This window comes from Leiobunum rupestre, chromosome 8 (assembly GCF_980474605.1).
Source record: "Leiobunum rupestre chromosome 8, qqLeiRupe1.1.hap1, whole genome shotgun sequence".
Classification (NCBI taxonomy): Eukaryota; Metazoa; Arthropoda; class Arachnida; order Opiliones; family Sclerosomatidae; genus Leiobunum; species Leiobunum rupestre.
The window spans coordinates 22,024,624-22,046,176 of record NC_143391.1 but is presented as its reverse complement, the minus strand read 5'-3'; the positions used below and the strand labels follow the sequence as shown (position 1 = coordinate 22,046,176).

The following is a 21,553-nucleotide window of genomic DNA, read 5'->3' as shown; positions in this document are numbered from 1 at the left end:
TGATTTGAGAAAAAATTAATAACGTCTTTCTCGTTATAATCGTATCAACCTTCGTTATTGGGAGGGTAGTACGTCCATGTTGGGGGAAACCTTAGAACCTTACGCGAAAAGCGTAAAGTTGGCCGCAATCCAAGCGTGTCAGTCGATATAAAACATAGTCTCGCTCCATTCCGCAACCCTTTCGGGGCCCTGGCCTCTGCGCATGCATGTATGTATGTATATATATAAATATGCTTAAGAAACTAAGCCTGGCGCAGTTCGCGTTAATGAAGCATTATTTGCCTAATGTTTATGAATAAGCATTATGTAGATTTCTCGTTTGAAGCCCTGGCTTTAATACAAATAATTAAGTCAAATATCAAATATACGCGCTAGCCCGAGTAAACCTCGAAACTTATTAATTATGCTTTGACGATCCATTAAAGGAAAGGTCTCTCTCCGTGGCGGCGGCGTTCGCCTTCTGTACCGCCTCTTGACCTCCCACCCCTTCCACCTCCCTTCTCGGAGGTTAATCTTTACCGCGCACCTTGTTTTTCCTTGTCAAGTCGGGTTATCGTAAGTTCACTATTTTCCTTTGGTCTCATTTCATCAAATTCGATACCAACAAAATGGCCACTCTCCACGTTGGCTATTATTTTAGAGTGTGTGGCAAATGGAAGAGCCATTAGTCGGGGTTGCTTATCAAACGGACCGAAAAAACGAAGTTTTGACTTCAGGATATCGTCAAACAACATTTTTTTTTGTTATGGCTAATGCCTTCACGAATATCGGGTTTCAAGCTTTAATAGCTATACTTCCCCCTTTTGAAATTGGAGAAAGTATTTTGTATCAAATGTATTAAGTAAGCTGGCGCCTAACCTGTTTGTCACTGCATGGGTTACCTTGTAAAAGTGTAATAGTAAACGCGGCCAATCACGTCAATTCGAAGCGAGCTTCCATTCGCAATCAGCCATCCGATTCTAATAACTGTCTGCGAGGGAGATTCGGGTTTCCAACTTATCGTCCAAATTAGACATTAGCCCGAAATTTGCCATATATATATTTTTTTTCATACCACGAATGCTTCGTCAAATTATTTTTTTACGCGGTTCGTTAAAAAATGGGCGATGGCCCCGGGGTGGGTTCCGCGCGTGGCTCCAAATGGAATCTGCTATTTTCGCCAAGAGCTCCGCTTCCGTAGACTTTACACTACTTATCGAGTGACGTGGAAGTAGCCGGTAAGGCGTGACGCGTTCCTAGAAGGTCATTTCGTAGAGAATGCGTAATTAGAGGCGTTTATCGGTTCGTTATTTCCAATCCTCACCCTGCGCGTAGGCCATCTCCCTCTGAAATGATCGTGCCTAGATGAGTTTCGATACGGTTGTTAAGAATTGGGAGTTTGGGATTAAGGCAGTGGGGGGGTCCAAGGTGATTAGGTACAGGTGCGCGCTTTCCTAATATTAAAAGCGACGGCGTCGACGGTCGCGCTTGGTCGGACAAGGCGCGCTAATTTTGGGTGAAATAAGTAAGGTTAGCACTCTCTCTTTCTTTCGGGTTGACCACCGCTTTTCCACTTTCCAGGACGAAAACTGATATTCCATAAAAATTGAAGCCTCATTAACGCGTTGTTCCGCTTCAGAGTCCTCGGCGCGTCTCCTCCGAAATCTTCGGCGTCCTTTTTCCGACGAATTAAACTGAAAAAGGAGCCCGAAAGAAAGTTCCCGAAACTATGTGACACCCTCCCCATTGACCCCCCTAGCTCATCGCGTCGAATTAAATACCAAAGACCTCTTCGAGGATGGGTCAAAAATCCACGCGTTTCGTGTTTTTGACCCTATCAAGACGTATCCGACTCGATCCGGGCTCAAGGTCACCTTAATTTGCGGTGACGAGGCTAAACCTTTGTCTCCGCGTAAACCAAATTGAAGAGTCTTCTAGGGTCTCATATTTTTTTTGTTAAGCTCGGATCATTCAGTTTCCTTATTCAATTAGATTTTGACAACCATTCTTGGCCACTTTCTTTTACTGGCGCTCGACGAGCCGCGTTAAAAGAAATGGTCTAATTCGAATAATTATTGGCAACATTGGGGGAAGAGCGGTCATTGTTTCTAAAGATAGCCCGCCGACCGACCTATATTACAGGAACCGATTGTACCCCTTCGAGCTTTTATAGGCGGTTCGATTCGTGGCTATCTTTTATTTTTCGTCATTGTCAGCTCCGACGTAAAAAGGAAGATTCGAGGCACCGCAAATTGGGGTCAAATCGGCGGATCATAGCTCTACTAAAGTAATTGTCCCCCGAATAAAGAGGGGCTCTATAAATGGGCTTAAGTTCGAAATTAGAACGATGTTAAATTTTCCGCTTAACTTTAGTCGCCATTAGGCCCCTGAGCCGTGACGCGAAATCACCCTTTCGAGTATTGTTTATGTCCCGCTATTTTGATAAACGTCGCGCGTGTTTCGGAACTGTTAAGCGAAGCCTCGCGGATTGATAAGGAGTTCGCGGCTCCGTGACCCTTTACGCCGTCTTCGTCCCAGAGCCGGTTGACGGTTCGTTCCGAGACGAACAAAGGCACACTTTACCTTATCGGAGGCGTCTGAACGAGCCGTCGCTCGATCGTTGATTCGTCAATAAATCGCGGGGACCTAATATTCCTATCCGCATTATAAATGAATCCTTAACTTCTCGACGCGATCCGCGAACGTGGCGGGGGGAACGGCAGATGGAGATGAGCCGGAGATAGCGGCGGCCGAGCCAAATTAGCGAGAGAATTTAAGCGTGTTATCGGATTGCGAAATTACATTAAAGCCAGCCTGGTTTGAAGATTCTAGTTTATATATTCTAGATCGGTTTATCGGCGCGACTTAAAAGCGAACGGCTTAATTCTCTTCCATTCCGCTTCATCCGCGTCTTCGCCAACTCTCGAAGGCTGATCATCCACGCCTGATGATTTGACCTCATTTTACGCCACTCCTACGATAGATATATTTAATTTTCAATTATATTATTTAACACTTAAATAAACGCGCCTAGAAATCGAAAGATCGTTTTTGAGAACTTGATAACTCCGATAGCCCATTCGCCTATTCCCAAATATATGGTTTCAAACGTTGCTTTTGGAAATTTAATTTGTTTTGTAAAGTCTAGGCCTCTTTAAGATGCAAATTTCGACGGAGTTTATTTTCCATGAAAATGTTTCGACCGATATTACGTTCTTTGTAAAATATCATAAAAGGACTGGGATAATTCCGTCAACGAACGGAAGAGGCTTCATTTACATGTTATTCGGCCACTCCGTATATAAATATCCGCGAAAGAGGTCCAAATGAAAAATCCGGAAACTAGAATTTAAGCTATCTTTTATCATTCATTTCAGAAAAGCAGCAATTTTTAATTTGCGAACGCCAGAGACAGTACAGGTCAATAATCGCGCTCTCCCCGTCGCCGTGCTCTCTTTTCGTTCCGTCTGTCTACGAGAAGTTCCCTTTCAGTTAGTCGTCCGCTACAACTCCTTACGGGTATCCCCTCGATAGCTTACTAACGCGCGAGGGTTTGCGTTAGGGAGTCGCCAGTAACGAGTCTTTAGTTCGGAGTTCAGTCGTCGCAGCGCCAGCTGCGTATTTTCCCTACCCGCGGTAGTCCCCTACGACTCTTCTCTCCACCCTTACCCTCGCTAGTAGGAACTGGGCGTACAAACATTTCTCAAACGAGATTTCGACAGGCTGAATGCGAAATTCGTTTTAATTAAGTACGGGCCGGACTGACGAAGCCGCAGAAAACTCTGCGACATATTCTCTCGTCGCGCCGGACCCAACTATCTTTGAATAGAGAGACACCTCCCGTATATTTAAAATAGGAGGACTCACTCCGAATCAAAATTTAGACCCTTTCTTTACCACACTGCCGCCTTTCGTTTCCTTTCCTCGCTGCTCCCAACTTTTGATCGAATTCCTATCCGGAGTATGCCTTTATCGGCGAAATTCCCCCTCTATCGCCTCTTAATTCCAACTTTATTCTGATTTTTGGTTGGGCCCACGTACAGTGTAGCCGATGCCTCCGATGCTGAATTCCACATAACTCTTCAAAATTAGGTCTAGAAGGGTCAGTGATATGTCAATCGAAAGCAGATACCTTGCCCTCGGTAGCCCGTTATAAATATTTGTAATCTAAGAAATTAATCATTTTTCCATTTTAATGGTTTTTCGTGATTTTCGCCCTAAAATCTACATATTTTTTTTAAATTAAAAGGGACTTGGTTAAATATTATATTTTTTGATTAGTACTGATCATTTTTGAATTAAGAAATTTTAATTTTAAGTGAGATTTCGGGCTAATTCGCGGGACCCCACAACCCACGTACGCACTATTGTCAGATTTGAATTTCGTACCAATTGATACAGGCGCTATCTATCTCGTTCGGGGTTTCGCTACCTTATTTCCAAAACCAGGTAACTCGAAAAATTCGTTTTTTCCAAAAACAATATTTAAATTAACGTGTACGCGTTTCGCTACCTTATTTCCAAAACCAGGTAACTTGAAATACTCGTTTTGTCTAAAAATTTATGTAAATTAACGTGTTCGCGTTTCGCTACTTTATTTACAAAACTAAGTACCTCGAGAAATTCATTTACGATTGAATTCCTCTTGTGTTTAGTAAGTGCATGGACAAGATGATTGAAAATTTGTTCAAATTTAATATTTGAAATATAGTTAATACATCGGGGGGGGGATTGTGTGTACTTAAATGTCCGTGACATCTTGTTTTCTTTAGCTTCGGTCGGTTTAAATTTCAAACCCTCTTGGCTTATCTTATAACGGACTTTTATCGCTCCCATGAAATTACTATATTTACCTTTCTGTAAATTTAAATAAATGGGAGAAAGGATTATTTATTAAATACATCGCGAGGTTTAATTACGAGTATTCGCCTTTACTCCGTTTCGTACAATTTCCCATTGAATTCATAAAATAGGCTAAACTATCTAACACGCCTGTAGAAGTGTCGCGACGGCTGCGCGCGGGTGTTCGAAGGGACAGAGCGCCACCCGGAGTGAGCTATATCCATAACGCGTTTGTTGGAACGGTCGAGCGCGTTTAATTTGAATTAAAGTTTGTAAGTAATTTATACGCCCTTCTCGTTTATTAAATCGCGTGCTTTCCTCGACGCGAGCTTCCCGCGGCTCGAATCACGGAATGACAGACCGCAAATTAAGACGAACGTTTCCATTTATAAATCGATTATAGAGTCCCGTCATCCGTACTCCCATATACCGTCAATCGTAGCCAAAGCTCTGGTTGCCCCACAGCCAAACTATGTACGTATTTTGGTGGAAGAAAAGTACGTATCTAAAGTAACGGTATAGGAAAGAATTCGAGATAGCGAAGCAAAATGGGGCTTAAATCTTCGTTGAAAGTGCCGTCGTGCTGGGGGCTCATTCATTTTTCAGATCAAGAATCCCTAGAGGGGGGCTGCGAGAGTGAGGGGGAGGCCGAGATTGAGGGGTGGAGGGGGGAATGCAGTTTAGCGGCGGGCGAGTATTTTTGGTGAAGAGCTTTTAGTGGGGGAGTATATGGCGACAGTTTCGGGATATTGCCTACAGTCTGGCGAAGTCACGGACTTAAAGAGGTCGTAACCTTCGAGCTCTTTAAAAGCTTTTAGTGGAGACCCCCTTGTGGTATAGAAGTTTTAGTGACTTTATATTTCATAGACTAAAATGTGTAATTCCCGGTACCAGGCTCGGGCCAGGGAGGGAATTTAATTTTTCCGGCCATAGACCTTAACGATATAAAGTTTTGTTGTTCCCTTTCCCGCCTATCCATCATTTGCCTCTTTTGCCAGCGACGGAAAATAAAGTTGAGCCAACTATTAGTCAGGTCAGCCCGGGTTAATCCAATAATTTGAGAGCGCCACGATCAATGCTAAGTCGGTTGTCAGTGACGTCGTAGTGGGAGGGGAAAGTTACCTCGCGTCTTAACCATTTATGATATATGCCTACATAATTTAATTATCGTCGTTCTCGGTTTATTGTGATTAACCGATACCTCATCTTTAACGAATTTGCGTCTACGTGGCTAACTCGGAAACGTCAACCCGGTAAATACGTACCTCTAATTACGATCGATCAATCGCGTACGTTACCTCGGAATTGAACGTAAATCGATTTTGTTCGACAATCTATAGTGTCTACGCGGTGTTGTAGGCCCCTCTTTTGACGCTTTTCTCGGCGACCCTCGGAAAGTATGCGCGATCGCCAAGAAAGTAAACGATTGGGATTTTTTTCGTTCATTGACACGCGTTGTCGTCCACTTCGTTTCTGGAATCCTTCCGTTGCTCTCCGACTGCTCTCGAACCTCCTCTCGAACCTCCTCTCGCCTTCGGTATTTCCCAAATTGGCTTCGCATTCCGTTGCGATTTCTCCTCGCTTTCGCATTGTTTTTCACGTTCCCGTTAAGCACTCGTTTCTTTCGATTTCTTTCGCTTCTTTACTTCGCTTTTCTTTCACCGCCTTCTTTAAAAACAAAATCCCCGAAGCCCTTTCCCGATCCTCGCCAGAAAACAGCCGCGATGAACGCTTTTTAGTCTGCTGAAAATAAGGCCAACCGTAGCGTGATCCGGGATTAGACTACATTTCGCTGAAAGGCGATAGAGAGGGCCTAGTTTGCGAAGCAAATACAACAAGCCACTCTCCGACGCTGCAGGGCCGAGTATCGGTTAAGACTCGGTTTGACTATGGCGGGATTATACACCAGCGTTTTTCTCCATCGGATTTGGAAACCGCACCCGCTCACTCTACTCTCCCCATTTTTCGCCGCTCATCGATTTTAGTCATTGTTGGTTCGCTCTTTCGCCACCATGAGGCTCGAACCGTGATAGTTCTCACACGTGTAGTCAGCTGTTCGGGCCCTCTATTGAGAAAATAAAAACCTCGAATATATATGTAATGGCAAATGAAAGGAAACGGCACGGCGCGGTTAGTGCCACGCGTTGCGTGCCGCGAAACAAAAAGGGTGCCACCGCCGCCGAATCGCTCTTTTTTGCTCCAGTTGGAAGAAAAAATCGAGGGCCCTGGCGCCGCTAGAGATAACTCCGTGTTCCTGTCATTGTTCCGCGTACGCTATCGAATCGTGCCTTTCCTCTAACAATGCGCTCTGCCACTGTAAGCGGATCTTGTCGAATCTGTGTAATTCGGTTGCTGCCTACAATAGATAGACCTTCCAGTACATTTAGATACAAATGGATAATTTGACAGGAAGTCGCGTAGCGTAACTAGTCCTAAGCTGACAATGAAGAACGGATTTATACGCTACTAGAACGCTATTATCGTACTTAAACGTAGTGGGCGGTGTCTATTCTGTATTTATATTACAATATAGCCGCGTTCACACTAGACACTTTGGAACCGTTTTTAAATGGTTTCGAAAGATAAAATTGAACATTTTCGGTGTTGATTGTATTAATAGCCATACGATAAATACATTCGACAGCAAAATTTTACAGTTTGATCTTTCGAAACCGTTTTAAAACGGTTTCAAAGGGTCTAGTGTGAACGCGCCTTATTTTTATTTATTCTATTCTCGAGGTAACGAATTGAGAATACTGAATAGGCTTCATTCTCTTCAATTACAATTACGTTGATAAAAAATGACCTTCAATGTTACTCCAAATGTACATTTTATCGAAATATTTTAGCGTAATGTCTTTACTTTCTAGACCAGTTGAGAATTCGGTTTTTGGGAAGTTTTATAATCCCCGCAGCAGCGTCTCGTTCCCTTTCACGCTGTTAGTCTATATCGTTTTTCTTTGGCTTTTTATTGGTTTCTCTCGAACATTAGCTTCGCACTCCAGCAAACACGGCTCCCGTTAGAAGTTAGAAGGCATATTCCCCTCACCGCCCGCTTTCATCGATTTTCTTCCTTCAACACAATATCATGGAAAATTCTATAAGGGTGCCCTAAAAGAATAAGCCGCTAGCGACTGGTGGTAGCCGCGGCGGTCGTGGTATACTGGCTAGTGGCGCATGATGGTGGTCGGGAACTTTCTTTCCTTTTTTCCTTGAGTAATTTTGAAACCCGTTGTAAACCTTAATAGCGATCGATAAGCCCTGTTGGTACTCTATATGGTAAGATCCGCTAAAATGAAAGTTTGGTCCCAAAAGCGCTCGCCCCTCCCCCATCTTTAAGATTACGTCGCTACAAGTACGCCTCGATCTCGTTAGAACTCCGTAATTCGAGATGCTATTGGTCAATATAGTCCTATAGTTGCTCTTATGATTATCAGTCGCGTCTCCGAGATACGCTGTTCCCGGAAATGTTGGAGCTCTCGAGCGCCTTTGAAGGAATTGTCTGTTGATTTCCGACTCGGGGTGGTACCATCTTGAAAAATTTCAACGAAGTGTACGAGAGATTTAGCAGTGAGGCGCCCCGTCGTCCCTGGAGTTCTATTTCTGGCGATGGCGTATTTTGATGACAAAACTGGGCGGTCTCTTTGTCCTCCGCTCTTTCGCTCTTGAATAAGACGAATTTGAAACTCCCGCGAACATTCGCCGTATTTTTGTCGCAGCTTTTGTCTCTATTTTGAGGCTCTAGCGTCGACAACACCCCGCGAGAGTGCGGAAGATAGCGTAAACCTTTCAACTTTTTGTTTATTTTTAGTTCACGTTTTCGCGAAACTTAAGATAACTTTCCCGGTTCGATTTAAATTCATTCGGCTCAAATATATCATTCGCTAAATACGTCCACGCACGTCGAGTCTCAGTTTCCGCTTACGCGGATAAATTTAAATTGGAGCTTGTTTATTTTAAATCTTTTTGTTTAAAGTTCACGCGTCAGTGTGCGCCCTAATAAACGATCCAATTATATAAGAAATAACAGTCCCTTTCTCTTTGTCGACTATTTTCATTTACTCTTTCGCGGAATCCTATATAGTCTTTTCGAGAGTCGGCGGAGTTGTCGTTTCGAAAAAAGAGTGAGAGAAATCGGGTTGCTTGTCGGGCGAATTCGACTCTCGGTCTTTCTTGTGCCAGGAGTGTGTCAAGAAAGGCAACGCGAGAATGTCGCTTTCTTTTGATGAGGATTGTTTTCCGCGTCTCTTTTTTCCAAAGCATCATCATGGGTGGCGCGAGAAACGAGCCTCTTTCTTCTCGTACTCGTAGCGAGATATATTCATTCAGATTTTACCCTTTCTCCTACCTCGGATTTCACTGTCGGGTGGTGACTCTTATAATATCCGTATACGAACGGCGACGAATACTAGCTTACGGACTCTTTTACTCTTTCTTAAACGTGATTTATTTCTGTTATTCGGGGATAGTCTTCTTTCGCTCCTAAACTAATTATTCCGAGACTCGCAATTAAAAAAGGGCGTTCATTAGGAAAGTAAAATTTTTCTCGGATCGCGAATCCGTCCGCTACTGGCGGGTCCGCTACTTGATATAGTCTGGACTGGTATGGTGAACTCCTTCACCAACGTCTTTGGGGAAGAGCGGGCTATCGTCTAACAACGATTTTGGCTTTGAGTAAAGCGCCGATCTTTGTCCTCGGTTATATATACGAAAAGAAGCGAAAGTTAAAGTACTGGCAAAAGAGACGTCGGGGGATTTTTAAGGAGGGCTTATCCGTTGGAATTCCAACTTAATTTTTCTTTAATTGGGTCTATACGGAGAAGTCTCTTTCGTACGGTTAGATAGAGCCGCACTTTTACAAAAGCGTATGGCGTGAAATCCCTCCGGACACTCCGATTCATTACGAGAACTTGGGAACGGACATGACCCTCAGGGATGGACTAAACTCGTATATTTCAAGAAGGACGATGGCAGCGGGACTATACACGATATGTGGCATCCTCGCGGAAGGTTAGAACGGAGCCAAATAATTCTCGTGACGATTCGTAGCGCCGTCGTTTTGAGGTTTTCAATCTGGTAAAGCGCTCCGTCGCGACCATCCATTTTTCTGACATCCCCATCACGGGTATATATTACGCCCTATCCGGTCGTATTGCTCGAATTCGGGGAATGCGACTCGAGCGTGGATATTACTCGCCATCGTAGTGACGTAACGCGAAAACGTACGAAGCTGAAGTAATATCCAGTAAACGCGCTCAACAAAGGAAAGTTCTATTTTCGTAAAATGTCTTTTTGGAGGAAAAATGGGGAGAAAGGCTCCGAATATCCCCGTCCCAAAAGCGCCAATTTCCTAGAATAAGCGTTTCAAAGTTCAACCTTTTGTTTTTCTTCTTAAAGGGGGGAGGAAGGGGATGTTATAGAGGTCAACAAAACGAGAAGTTTTCGAATCTATTCGCGTGTTGAAGAAATCGACGCGCAGCGCGAAAAAAGTAAAATAATTTTGCATTTTAGCAACAGATGTCAGTACCTCCATACCTTTCAGAGATAAAAGTTGAACTACAACTTTTACGAGAGTCTCGTTCGGATTAGTTTATCGAATTGATCGAAGAAATGAGTCCAATTTAAGACTTGATTTAGATTGTAGTTCTCGCGATACACGGGGAAATTATCACTCGACGGTGTTAAATAGGCGTTATTTTATTTTCGGGATTCCAAAGATCGAGCGATGGCATTCTTTCCGCGGGCGGGGATCGTGGCGCGCGTGTGGGCAAAAGCTAACAATTCTTCGGACGTTGGAAATAGGCGGGGAATGGACCGAGAGATAGAGGTTACGGGCGCGCTTAAAACGTGGCATTGTCCCAAAAATCTTTCAATTCCCCATTCCTCGCATTCCAGCGGAAACGGTTCTGATCTCTCTTTCTGGATTTTTGGCCTTTCGCGGCGCAGACTGGCCGACTCCATCTCTGGGGCAACGCGAGAGAACGACCCCCCGATAGCTTTTGAGACCTCGAAAGTGTGCTCGTGTCAGAAGCTGAAAGATTATCTCCAAGACGTTTTTATTTTATTTCTATTCTTTAGATCTCGGATTTCTCGGATTTTTTTTTAAAGGGGTTCAAAGTTCAGCGTCGGATAATAATCCTTTTTGGCTCTTTTCCCCGAAATCCAGATCTCTCTCTCGTCGCCAATCTAACCTTTTAACCGCACCTTTGTTTCGTTATTTGCCCATCTTTTTTCTTAAGATTTCCTCCCACTCTCAACACTCGATTTTCCAAATCGATTTTTCATCCAGCTTTTCTTCAAAAAAAATTGTTAAAAGAGGGACGATTTTTTTTATGGGACCAAACATGGGTGTAGGCGCTAGCAGCTTCATACGCGCGTATTTCTTTATATTTTTCGCTGACCCTATCTGACCCCTTCTCTCTCTTTAATCTCTCGTTTTACCTCAAAAGTTCGCGCGCCGGAGATGCAATTTTTTGGGTTGTTGACCGACCTTTCACGTGCAGACGTCCTCCGCGTTTCGCGCCACTTTGAAACTCGTCCGTATTCCGCGTTTACAAAGAAATAGATAATCCCGTTTCGAAGTTGCAATCATACTCGTGAAAATATTTCGAAAGATATTAGCGTATCACGCCATTTCTCTCTAGCACGTATTTCCGCCAAGATGTTTTTCAAAAGTGTCTGTCGTGAAAGAATATGGAAATTCTAATTTTTCCAAAGACGGCCAAAATATAATAGAAAAATATATTCCGGTAATACAAGAATCTTCAAATAATGTACGCCTTAATAAAAATATAAATTTAATATCACCGCTTTCTTCTTTTATACTTTTTCTCGGGGGAAGAGGTTTCCGATGCGCGAGACATTTTAGTTAAGTCGCAAAGTCGTTCATTGTAAACCCCCCCTCCATCTTTTTACGCCCCCTCCATTTTCTTATTATATCTCGAGAAGTCTTCAAAGGGACCGCGCTAAAGAGACAACGGATCTTTAATCATTCGGCAAGTAAATATTTACGAAAAGAGTCTTGAAGGAGAAACTCAATTAGAGGCGAAGTTAGAATATGTGGAGAGGGGGGGGGGTGAGAAAAGGACACACAAAGGACGAGTTAAAGTGGAAGGGGGGGGGGGCGGAGCTGAGAATACCCTTTTAAAAATTACGTCATTAAAATTCCGAATAAAACTATCTGGGCGTTTACAATTACGTCGGGGAAACCTAACTATTTGCGGATAAGCGGTGGTCCAAATTAGTTTCCTTCGTATATATTTAGCGCAAAACGTTTTCCACCGGTTTATCTACGTACGTAATATATAAATATACACGTACGCGTAATATTCCGACTGTTTTGGGGGGATATTTTCTTACTAATTAGTTTTAGCAAAACGAACTTTTATTTCATTTCTAAACGTTCCGGACTCTTGGGAGTCGTATATTAGGGGTATCGGAAAATTGGAACTTTGGGAGGCTAGAAGAGCCGCGGGCTTGGTAAATAAAGGGGATGAAACCCTTCAAAATACACAAATAGCTTTATAAATCTCTTTTAACTAATCTTTTAACGAAATTTGGAGAGGCCATTCCTTTTAGGTATAAACTCTAAAACGGCTCAAAAAGACGCCTGTATAGACTGAAGCTATTGTTTCGTCGAAATCTAAATGGGGATTTTGCGCCTTCGGATTTGGGGAAACGGTCCTCCCAGTTGCCCTATTACGAAGACGGTGGTGGCGGCTGGGGACCAAGGACCGCCTGAAAGAGAGAGGCCCCCCCCCCCCCCCGTATACTGTTTCCCGCCGAAACAAAAGGAATCGAGAGGAGAGACTGGCCCGCGAAAGGGTTCCTAGAAGGAGAGAGAGAGAGAGAGAGATGGGCCTAGGTCGGGTGGTGGAAAGGGGATCATCAATAGCCCCTACTTGGACGCTGACTCGACAGTTTAATTGCGCGGCTAAATTAATTGGGAACGTCCAGCGCGCTCGAACTCATTGTGTAAATATAGGCGAGCCGAGAGACGAGATGGGTGATCGATAGAAAAGGTAATTTACATACTGGCGTTAACAATATAGTTTTAGATTAAACGCGTTTAGAGATAAAGGGCCCGACGTGGGATCCCCCTTTCGCGGGCGCTGCCACGTTGGAACGCGTCCTGACGCCATTATGAGTTAGCCCCGAAAAGCGTCCGGAATAATCCTTTGTTGAACAACATAGTCGGTCCGAATTTACGAGAGAACGATACGCTTTTAAGGCTTCTAAATTAGGCTTTAAATATAGGCGCTCAATCTCGCCCTTTCTGGCACGACCCGTCTACAAAACGGGAAAATGAGGGCACAGTTTTGGTACGCGTGGCTGCGGCAGCTATAAGTCTTCGGTCTCCATTGTCACCATCCTCCCCCCCTGATCCTTTATAAATCTAATTGAAATTGAAAATCGACTCGTCGACTTATGATAATCCATTTTCACGCCATAATGAACGCTGGTTCCCGCCCGTTTCGGCTATTGCCGTTTGACGTTTAAACCCTCGCCATAGCCTTAAAAAATTAACCCCGGATATTTCGACATCCCCGTCAGCACGCGTTTCCAAACAGCGTTGTCACCGATTTCGCGATAATGGCATCTTATCGACACCACTGCCCACACAAGGAGAACGCAACCCGTCAAAATTCGTGCATTTCCTTGCGTATATTTTTCATTGGTTAGACACTTTAGCGCCTGCTGCCGTCGGAAGGGGAAAATTCGGAAATTTTAAAACGTTCAACGAAAAGACACCTCCAATGAAATTTGTACACAACACTACGTTAGCGTGTTTAAATGCTAACTGCTTTCTCCTTGTTTTTGTTGCTCCTAGGTTTAATATTCTAACTAATCTCTAAATAATTGATTTTATAAAATAAAAAGTGGTCTTGCCCAACTTGTTAAAATGTTGCTCTTACATCATTCACAAGACCCGACTTTAATAGTATATTCTTCGCACGCGCGCTTAGAAAAAGCTATATTCCTCTGGCGGCTGTAGCACGCACTCTTAGACTTGTAAAAGTAAGAGACTATGACGTAAGAGCTACATTACTTTATAAAAAGAACTATGGCGTTAGGCGTCTAAGTATCCAAATTGTTATCTTTAATGGATATCTATCGGCATAAATATTGGCGCAATGCGAACGGAGACCTTGAAAATGTTCCCATGCCAATAAAGCGAAAAGAGGGGGGCTTAGCAGCCCAAAAAGCCGGCTTACTTTTTTTAATAGGAAGCGCGTTATTCTTCATTAATTATAGCTATCTCGAAGTAAAAGTGACGTCATCGTTTCCGGTCTTCCATTTTCTGTAAGACGTGGCTCGGTAATTTGCAGGGTCCCCGCCATTATGATCCTCCCCTTCAAATTTAGCAATTTTCTAAAGGCAGCCGCGACTGCTCGGCAGCGACCCCTTCCGTTATGAACTTCGAATGTACGTTACACGTTTTGTTTTTCCTTTTTCTCTCTCTCCCTCAACCCCCCAATCTTTATATATTCAACCCATTGTGTTACAGGTGTTCTTCCTTGGATGTTTTTTTATTCGTTCTAAATCGTAAAGACTTTTCTGCGTGACAGCCACCTTAAATTCGCCCTCCCTCCAAACCTCCCATCTGCCTGGAAGCTAATCTATAGAAACCCTCGGGCTTTATCTCTAACCCTGCATGTTCGCAATCGTCTCCTATAAATATCAGCCAATTTCAACTGGTGGGCGTGTTTCGCTATCAAATGTTTTGATGGCCCTACGGACAATATCTATTTCTCATAAAACAAAACATAATGTTCTTCGCGTATATTGGCGACCAGTTCCACGGTTCGTTATTCGATTTGAATCGTAATTTAATCAAGCGTTCGCTATAAACAACGTTTTACGAAACACAATGAAGCGTATTGTTCGCGAACAAAATAGCTTGGAAATAAGTTTATTGGATGGAGTTTTACAAAGTTGTGTCTGCCGTTGTAGTCGATATATATATTATGGAAAGCGTTTTTCGAGAGTTCGCGCAATTTTCTTTCGTATACCTTCGAGCCTTCGCGAGACCCCGAAACTTGATGGAAAAAATGTACCCCTTGAGATATACGAGCGGAAGGTTGGCGATCCTGTTCCGGACGGCTTTCTACGTCATCGGTAGATGGCGCGAAAGTAATCGATATGGAATTAAAGAGTTATCTTCGAGCCCGGCTACGCTATATTGGCTTTTAATAGCCCCGCGCGTTTCTTCCGAAAGGCCGATAATGAAACCTTTTCCCAGCGGCGATGACATACTTGCGCGCCCAAGAAATTGCTCGGCTTCCCTGGGAGCGCCGTGATCCAGGTTGGGATGATGCTGGAGGTTGCGGTCTCTCTATCTATTTGGGGAGCCCTGATCCTCATTCTCACGCGTTTTCTCACCCGGCACTCCTCGAGGGCTTATAGTCTAGCTCCATTATCATGTAAATTATAGATGACATCCGAGGTTATCATATACCAAACCCCTTTTTCTAAGTAAAAGTAGCGAATCTGTCATTATGATGGGAGTATTTTAGGCATATCGTATTTTCTGGGGAGCTGCAAACTCCTTAGGTACTTGCTTATAAAGGAAAGGAAAATGACAGAAGGTGGTGCTTTACAGTATGGCTGGTCTAGTATAGAATGTTAGGGAAAATCCTGACTTTTCCACCACCATCAGGCCAAAGCTAACAGTACAATCGTTAAGGGGGAAGACTACAGTGGCCATTGTCTATTTCAAGCTGAGCTCTTTTAATTTTGTATTTTAACTTATAAAATTAATATTTAAGTGTAGAACAGCCTCTTGTTTAGTGCTTAAAATAAATTTGACAATTTTAAATTTTAAATTAATTAAGTTATTACGATTTAATTCGGACCCCCGGAGCTAAACAAGTTGGGTAAGCGCCCAAACTACCCTTTAGTTAGGACCTTATATCTCGTTAACTATTAAGATAAGAATTATAAAAATTATTTTAAGCACTAGAGGAAGGTTCAGCCTGATAAGAAAAATATAATTCAATCATGTATTTGTTAAAACAGAAACGTTCAGCTTGAACGAAAAAGAGGCTTTTACTGTATTCTTCCCCCTTAACAAAATATTTTAGGTAGTAAGCAATCATTTTAAAAAAGTGAAAAATACATTATCGAAAATTTACAATGAAAAAGGGAATATCCATTACCGTTCCATTTCCGAAAATTTCCAATTGAAAAGGGAATGTCCATTAATGTTCACAACTATTTCTATTTCAATTCCAGGGTGACCACAGTTCCTATTTTTTCCTATAATTTAACGTCCTTCCTTTTTTCTCCTATAATATCATTAAATTTCCTATAATACCCTATATTTTAACTCAAAAGTCTGAAGAAATTAAAATATTTAATATTTTATCCTTAGATATTTTCTTTTTTTCGAAATAGTGATATTTTTAATCAATAATGTAATAATAAAGATGGTTCTTACTTTTAATGTTTTTCGGTTATCAACTATATTTTGAAGGTTTTACCCACTTTAAACAATTTTGACAACCGTTTTCTTTTATTGTATAATTTACTTTATACTATTTTTTCCTTTTTTATCCCAATTGGTCTTAGTATATATTTTCCTTTTTTTATCCCAATTTTTCTTCCTATATATTTAGTTCCTCCCCCCCCCCAAATTTTTCACTAGTCTGCCTTATGGATAAGGCAGCCATGATAAGATACGAATATTACACCAATACGCATATAAGAAGGGAGAAGACCCTTTTACAGGGATACCGTCATTGTGTGTACATTTTTAATAATATACTTGTTACTAGATGGCGCCATCAATTTACAAATCCGAAATCACAAAAATGATAAAACCCGCGAAAATCTAATTTAAATCGTGGTTATTTAAAAGCTGAAATTTTGTGTAACTATATTTTCTAAAATATTATATAAAAACTTTCAGCTTAAAATAGCACTTAAATAATATAATTTTTTTTTAATTTTGCGCCAAAATATCTACGCTGGTGTCATCTAGTGTAGAAATACGAAATTAAAATGGTATACTCGATGGCGGTTTCTATTAATATAATAAAATACCGTTGAAGTACTTCAAGTGCAGCTATCTAGTATTTACGACACCGATGTTAAGGAGAAGTTATTAGCGTAATTTTCTTTGTATACATTTCGTTTTATATGTCTACTAGACATAATATTACTATAATTGGGCAATTCAGAGGTCAAAGTCCGATCGAAATGTTTTATCTTGGTAAAATTCAACGACGAAGGTCATGCGCTTTGTTAATAATTCGCAAAAACGTTCGAGGATAAAGTTCAAAGAACGTCGTTGTCTACTCCTAGAGCCCTAAATCGCCGAACAAAAACTAAAAGAAACGAACAATTTATCCGTAAATCCTTTTATAGTTGATTGAACAAAATGCTTTTACGCAGTGTTTCGCGATTGTTAGTACCCTCGTTAATTCATTCCAAAGCCTAGTCATTTTATTATGTTTAAGAAAAAGGTTCTTCGTAAACCAAAACTTCTTTCAAACGCCAACGAGTAAAAATAGCGACTTCCGCCGTAAAGCGACAATTTGGTGCACGCACGCGGAATCGCTTGAACCCAATTTCGGTGTTTCCTCGAAGACAGACCACCTCATCGAGGAACAATGGACGAAATGCTGTTTTCGGATCATTTATAATTGATCTCGAAATTGGGGCCGAACCACCCTGATGGAGATTTCGACCCTTTAATTTTAGTAAACGTTTCTTACCCCCCAAACCGTCCTGGTTCCTTTTTTTTCTGTCGCGTCCACATCAAACGTTCTTTTTTTTTTCGCTTTGTCTTTAATTGTCACGATACTCATTTCCTGGATCACGAACGATGCTAAATCGTTTTCTCATTGAAAAATCGTCCGAGTACAATGGCGTTATGACTCACAAGGTCCTACACTGTGTATAAAGAAAAGCTATAATTGGGTTTGCTCGAGTAGAAAAACTGGTTGGCGATCTCGTAGGTCGATAAGCGCCATAGTGATAAAATTTATTTATACCGGTACGTAATTCTCGTTTCCCCATACGCACCTCCCCCCCCCCCTTTATCCCTGCTAACTTTTTATAGATAAATATTATTTAATTGTTTGAATTTATAGCTTCTTTTAACTCCAAAACGCCAAGGATATTTATCCCGCAAATACCGCGAGACGAATGTCTGAATGGTGCGTGAGAACGAAATGAAGAATCTAATTGAACGGGAGGGATACCGTGTTCTTCAAAAAAAACAAGAAGCTCCTTGTAGTTATCGGTGTTGAAATGGGAGGATTATTACATTTGATATAGGTACGACAGACAAAAAGTACCATTTCGAAAGTCGTTTAAAAGTCGTTGGCGATATCAAAGTGTAAAAACGGGTCTCCGGTAGTATTATAAAAAGTGGGTAAATATTCCCACAGTTTTTCGTAACATTTTATATTTCTTATTTCGAGAAGTATGTACGCGATAAGGTAGCTAGACGGTATAAACAAGTTTTTCTCTCGCCGTAGATTACTAGAAATTGGTAAAAACAGTTCGTATTTCATCTCGCCACGACAGCGCGATGACTGTGGGAAAATTTACCTAAGAATTAAATTAAAAAATAGTTATCAGTGTCTAACCGTGGTTAATAATTTGTAAGTAAATAAATTTGGAGCTTACTATATGATGTATGAAATTTCCCAAGAGGAGACTACCCATTCGTTTTGCCATGGCAACCGAAAATGGTTTTGACCACTTAAAACAAAAATAAGATTTTTTCCTTATTTTACCCAAACATTGTTACAATTTTAACCCAACAATGTTCCAATTTACCCACACTTGATGAAATTTACCTAAATGTGGTCCGATTTTAATTTTTTTTTAAATTTTCGTAGGTAAAAACCTAAAAAATCCCATGCTTTTTTAAATGGAGATTTTTGGTTTTAAGAGGTCAAAAACATTTTCAGTTGCCATGGCAAATCGAATGGGTAGTGCAACGTCTCCTTTTGGGAAATTTCATATCTCATATAGGTCTACATTACGGCTGACTTTGAACAAAATCGGAAATAAACACCTCGGGTACTCTCCTTGTTAGTACGGCTTCTAAATAAAAGTCGCGTTATAAGCGAGGGGGGGGGCGAATTAAAGAACGGGGGTATTTTAGAGATAAATCGTATCAGGGGCTACTTGGATAGGTGAACGGACGTGGCAGCCTCAAACGTGAGAGCTACCTCAGGGTCAAGGTATAGGCGCTAGCTTAAAGAAGCCCCACTTATTAACTGCAACGACAATGGACTATGTACGGTGGGAAACTAGCCTCGGGTTATTTCTTAGATAACTTCGGCTCTTGGGGGTAGTAGAGGTCCTACCCCGCGTCTATAGTCGAGAGGCGATTTCGCAACTTGTTCGAGCGGAACTACGGGGAAGGTACGATCCGCGTTTGACGCTTTAGACTGATCATCTCGCTCGTAACTTAGTCGAAGTCGAGTTGGCGGGTTGGCGCGAACTCTACCAAGCTATTTTAGCGGGTCCATCGTCAGGTGGTTTAACTACAGAGATCTTATCGCCTTCTCCAAATGGTTTATCTTACACGCGATGAGCGGGCTTTGCGAATACGGGGCACTTCTCATACTAATGGCGCTACCTTCACCACGCGTACTTTGACCTTGATTTTCGGATAATATATTTAAAATTTACTCTCCGTTATTTACCCTTGTTTTTATATACGTATTTTTTTTTTCATAAATAAAAAAATTATCTTTATTTTTGCGGCTTGGATCTTAATCAAGATCAGTAATTCAGGGCCCCAGAGATCGTATTACTCCTATAAAATATTTTTGTAAAATACCCAAAATGTCATATAAAATCCTATAATTTTTACATTTTGCCTCTTTCATATCCCGCCTCTCACAATTAACCGTTGAATTGCTAGATTTAGCCATAGGTAGGGCCACGGCCCCGTGGTATACTTTTGTTATAACATGGTTAGCCACTAGTCTACTTTTGTGATAAAATGGTTAAATAATTTCTATATTTTAAGTGCTAATAAAAATTTATTTCACTAAATATACATTTTGTTTTTAAATGCATAAAGTTAGAAAATTAAATGGCATATATAGTCTTCTAAAATCCTATAATTAATGAAGTCCTATATTTTTAGAAATGTTATCCTATTTTCCTGTATATAAATAAAAAAATTGAGTGGGGACCCCGATTGTAGTTTTTGGCCTAGCACTTTCCCCGACGATTTATTTCAAATGGCGACAGTATAGTTTTTATCTCTTTTGATTAAGACGAATGGATTTTTTAGACGTTTAAATTATGAGGCCAGTATAAGAGTGTATTAGCTGTTATTTGCCGGGATTTTTATAGGTAATATTACCCTATGTCACCATTTCTATATCTTTTAGAATTATCTCTATTGGTTGTTGTTCCTTAAACACGACACGCGAGATAATATTTTGCGAATTCTCCGGAAAGTCGTTTCTCATTCTCGCTTATCCCGAGTCTCAATCTGGAACAACAACGGCTCGCGAATCTTCCCAACATTTTTATATTTCTTTTATTAATTAAATTTCCCGCCCCCCGAGTTTAAGATTAAGCTACGTGAAAGAACGCGCGAATTAACAAAAAAGAACCCGTTCCAATGTAATCAGTGTTAAAGACCTTTAAAGATGATTAAGCGGAAGATGAAACGAAGGATAAGCCCTCGCTAATATTCTACGTGCCGAGGCTTAGTACGAATAACTCATTGACGTTAGATATTTTCTAAGTTATTTAGGCGTGAAATTAAGTTATTGTTTATATCCGGTACGTTGATTTTGAGCTATAGATCCGAGTGTATGCAATTAGAATATTTCAATAATCCTAACCGTGATAATTAAAACCCATCGCCAAATTTTATTTGGACCACGAACCAGTTTCTAATTCGAGTGAAATTTAATAATTAAGAGAATTTAAATGCGACTAAAAGGAAATTGTTCCGAAATGAAACGATAAGGAAGGAGAGCCTTTTGTTTAATTCTTGAAGGTGTCAGGCCACTTCCTTCCTCGGTTCCTTTTCCACTTTTGGGCGACGCCGAGAGCTCTCTTCCGAGCTACCGCCGAACGCTCGCTCCTCATTTTTTTGGTCACTTCGGAAAAGAGAGAAGGAACTAAATTGGAGGCACCTACAGTCCTACAGGCGACGTTTGTATTTTCTTTGTCGGCGAAATTGGATTTTCGGTCATTCCTTTCGCTCGATATGTAATTGAAAGGGAATAGAATAGAAATTAGGCAATGAGACCGGGATTCGTCATTTCGGATTCAAAGGGGGGGGGGACTACGAGAATTGAGGGGGGCTGAAAATATCGAAGTACATCGTGGACTCGGAAATTTCTTAATGCGTTTCATTTTTTTTTTTATTCCTTTGCGATTTTTTTTTTCGCCAATCTTTTCGTGGACTTTTTTTTTGGGGGCCCTTGCCGGGACTGGCTTAAGCCGTTCTCTTTCCACCTAGCTTTTCCCTTATTTCGTCTTCCCCTGGAAACTCAATTTCGCGGATGGGGCCAGCAGCATTACTCACCGTCCCTGTTATGAAAGAAGATAATTTTTTCTTTTTCTTTTTATACTTTCCTTTTGAAAAAAAAAAGGAAATGGAAGGCAAGAAGGGGTGGGCGAACAAAAAATCTCTTTCCGTCGACAAAGATGTTCCCAATTTTCTATACATGGCTAAATCCGCGTATACTTCTAACGTTTTGGCTTAAGGGCTCTATTGACATTAACTCTTACATTT

The 21,553-nt window shown here is 41.4% G+C and overlaps 1 protein-coding gene across 5 annotated transcripts in view; it reads left to right on the top strand.

Annotated features, from left to right (window-relative positions):
* Window positions 1-21,553, top strand: part of LOC149932749 (nephrin-like) — a 153,441-nt gene that overhangs the window by 11,184 nt on the left and 120,704 nt on the right. The gene's annotated exons all lie outside the window — the stretch shown is intronic.